Source organism: Nicotiana tomentosiformis, chromosome 1 (assembly GCF_000390325.3).
Source record: "Nicotiana tomentosiformis chromosome 1, ASM39032v3, whole genome shotgun sequence".
NCBI lineage: Eukaryota > Viridiplantae > Streptophyta > Magnoliopsida > Solanales > Solanaceae > Nicotiana > Nicotiana tomentosiformis.
Window position 1 is genome coordinate 99,805,939 of NC_090812.1, and position 3,573 is coordinate 99,809,511.

Sequence of the window (3,573 nt, forward strand, 5' to 3'; positions counted from 1 at the left end):
ATACTACTAATTAATTAGAATTCACATTATAAATATGAAGTGGTCTGAATAAGCAATTACTCTCCTTAATGTTTGTTATTAAAAAAATAAACTTATTATGATTTATATAATGTAAAATAAATGCAACAAATTATAGTTGAATATAGGATATTATTACATTCTTCAATTTGTAGGAGGTGAAGCTGAAATAGTCATAAAAATAAACATACAGATGAAATCATACTCAACCCATGTTTTTCTTACTTTTAATACTTAAAAAAAGAAGAAGTAAAAGTAACCAAATAAAAAAGAAAAAGTGGTCAAACTCAAACCCAAAGTTCCTCTCCATAAACGTTCCCAAGCCCATACCCCACCCCATGCCAGCCCCCAACGAACCCTAGAATCTCATTACCCTCAAACCTCCCCGTAAAATCCTATATTCCCCTTCCCCAAATTCATCCAATTGAGCAACTTCCACCGGCGATTTCGTCTCTTCGACCTATAAATCACTAATCCAAATCCGACGACTCCTTTTAATCTTTTTCGTCTTCTCTACCTCTTTCATGATGCTACTACCATCCCCTTAATTACAATAACAAGGCTGTGATTTAGCCAGAAATAGGGCGGATAGTGGATAAGATTTGTTGGCTCGACTGCTATATAGTCAGTCGTAAGTATATTTTTTCGAGTTGATTGCTTAAATTTATGCAATTTGGAGAAGTGCTATTTCCTTGTGGATGTGATTGTACTTTTTCGATGTGTGTTGGTTATTTCAATTTGACTTGCTTTTTGGGTTTTTTTGTTGCTTTCTTTGCTTCAGTGTTTGAGCGACTCTAATTTTTATCTCCATACATTTTTTTGAGGCTCTTTATCCTGTAAATTAAGTCAGTTCATGTTTTAATTTCTGGGCATATAATAGCAAAGTTCTCTAATTGGAATTTGCAAGAGCTTGCTTTGTTAACTGATCTTGGCACCACTTTTATGTTTGTTATCGTTTCAAAAGATAAAAAGGATTCTTTATCAATTGCTCATATCTGTTTAGTGTTAAAAATAATCATGGATTTTACTGGTAAATATATATAGACTTGGACATGCATGAAATTTCACATTGATTGTCCACTCAGTCGTATGCCTTTCTGTTTGGTAATTGTATTTTTACAAATGATTGTAAATAAATCTCCTTGTAGTCTTAATTTTTGAAAGAAAAATACATATTCCGTGGAACATCCTCTGTACAATAGACTTAAGTATCTTCTCTACAATTGAGTTGTGCTTCTATTGACTGAGAACTGAATAAATCAGTCTCTGCATATATATTTTAAGGTTGAATCTCTAACAACATGAGAATGGTGATTGAGTATAAGGTGTGTGAGCCCTTAATACCTTCGTACTATTCTGTATGGATCAGACAGGGATGCTTCAGATGTCACTGCTACCAAGGTAACTTGATAGTAAAAGACAATTGAAGTGTAGTTACTTTAACTATTTTTGATTCTTTCTCTTCTAATATCATGCTTCTTGGACTCAAAATCAAACATTGCTTAGTATTACGTGATATAGAGCTTAAAATTACAATCAAATTCTAACTTAGAGGGGCTTTTAAGAGCATTTAGTTACCACCAGGACATTTAAAGATAAAGGGCAACTCTTTTTTCCCTATAATAATTGATGCCATGGTATGCGCACATCCTGTAAATACCAAATTAAGTTACTAGCTCTAGAAAGGGGTGAATTTTTGCTTATGTTGTAGGTGTCTGCGAGGAGAAGTCAGAAGCTATCTGACAAGATACAGAAACTAGTTTCTCCTTTATGGCAAGATAATCAATTACTAGAAGCTATATTTTAATAATCATTCTGTTTACTAACTAGTTTCACACTTTATATTTAAGTATGTAATAGTTAATATCTAAATAAGGTTTGACTCAAGTGCAGATGGGCACACTGTTAGTACTGCATGAAGCTGCAGTATCTGGCAAGGCTCTTCATGGTCAAATACAAGTTTAAAAATCTCATCTGATGTGTTGCTAATACAGTTTGCATATGTGAGTGGTGCATTATATTTATTGTACGATTGATAATTAATCTGTTAATTTGATAATCTCATTATTTATTTCAAACTCTTAGAAGATTGCAACATAAGATTCATTTTTAGGTGATATGCAAAATTACTCTTAAGAAACTTGTATCTTTTAAAAAAAAATATAAAATTGCAACATCAACTTGGAATTGTAATTCTACCTATTTATCTCCTGCCACTATCATAGGAAATCGTGTGTATATGAATATCTAGTTATCAAGAAATTAGTAAAATTCTAGTAATAACCTTTTAGAAGGCATTGTAACTTTCTTGATGTTTACTCTCTTCTTCCACATTTTACTAAATTAACGAGGATATGTCAACTCTTACTTTATCTTGCTGATTAAAATCTCAGAGACGGCCAAAAGGAGTCACTCGTAAATTCAGCCTAGCACTGCTCGTCCCAGGTTATCTAAATTGCTTGTCCAGGTATATCCTTTTGCCATTTTAATATTATTCCTTGCTTTACATGTTGTACGATACATTATGCTCAACGCTTTGATTTTTTCTCTGAACTTTCAACAATATGTAATGCCATGATTTATTTGGAGGTTCTGCTAGTTTGCTGAGAGATGTTTCCAACTTCATTAGAAGTCACAAATTTGAGACAAAAATTATACAGTACTCAAGACCTTAATGTCCATCAGTTTTGGATTAATTAGGATGCCATAAAAGGATAGTGCTTAGGGTAGAGATGAAGGTTTACCGGTGTCAGCAGTAGTGGTTACTGAAGTTGTTCATTTCATAAGTCTATCTTGTATATAAGTTGATATGAACCTTAGTTGGATTTGATAAGTACTTCACATATTATAAAGAAAAAGTTGCTTTCTGTTATGAGGGTTATCAAAATGATCATTGGCATTTTTGATCTTTAAATTGCAGGGACAAAGGTTCGTCGAAAAGGAAAATGGATGTTGGCCAAGGAGGAATCCATAAACAGTTGATTTTGTTTTCCATGTGTTATGCACAATTGAATGTATTATAGAGTGGTGTATACTTTATAGAATAGATGGTAATGAAAAGTTCATGTCATTTTTTTCAATTGTATTTGGTGGTGTTTCTTATAATATGATATGTTGTTGGGTAAAGTAGTAAAATTAGCTGCCAATTAAATTTTTTTTTTTTAATAAAAAAGATACTTCCGTGGCGACCCAAGTTGCCACAGATAATAGGTTTCAGTGGCAACCTCAGAAAAATTAAACACTTTATGTGGCGACTTGATATTGCTACTGTAGGTCTTTGGTGGCGAGTTGGTCGCCACTAAACGTACCATTGTCGTGGCAACCCATTTTTGAAGAACTTTCGTGGGTCAATCTGGTGGCGGTGAAGGTAGCCGCTAATATATATCTTTTTGTGGCGACGATGAATGGTCGCCGCTAATAAGTATCCGCCACTTAGTATAGTCAACGACTAGGGGTCGCCACGGCATCGCCACGAATACCTTTTTGTGGCGCCTTTTCTAGTTTCAGTGGCGATATTTGTCGCCACCGAAAACCCGATTTCTTGTAGTGATTTAC

At 33.9% G+C, this 3,573-nt stretch overlaps 1 long non-coding RNA gene across 6 annotated transcripts; it reads left to right on the forward strand.

The window, feature by feature from the left end:
• The first annotated feature begins 296 nt into the window (after positions 1-296).
• On the forward strand, positions 297-3,098 carry LOC104107154 (uncharacterized). 6 transcript variants are annotated; one of them, XR_011412129.1, is made up of 5 exons: positions 298-649; positions 1,303-1,419; positions 1,912-2,021; positions 2,412-2,485; positions 2,939-3,098. It is a non-coding gene; the product is annotated as an uncharacterized lncRNA (long non-coding RNA). The 6 variants fall into 6 exon arrangements; XR_688723.4 differs by having other exon boundaries at positions 297-1,419; XR_011412133.1 differs by lacking the exon at positions 1,303-1,419 and having other exon boundaries at positions 297-649; positions 1,730-2,021.
• The last annotated feature ends 475 nt before the right edge of the window (positions 3,099-3,573 follow it).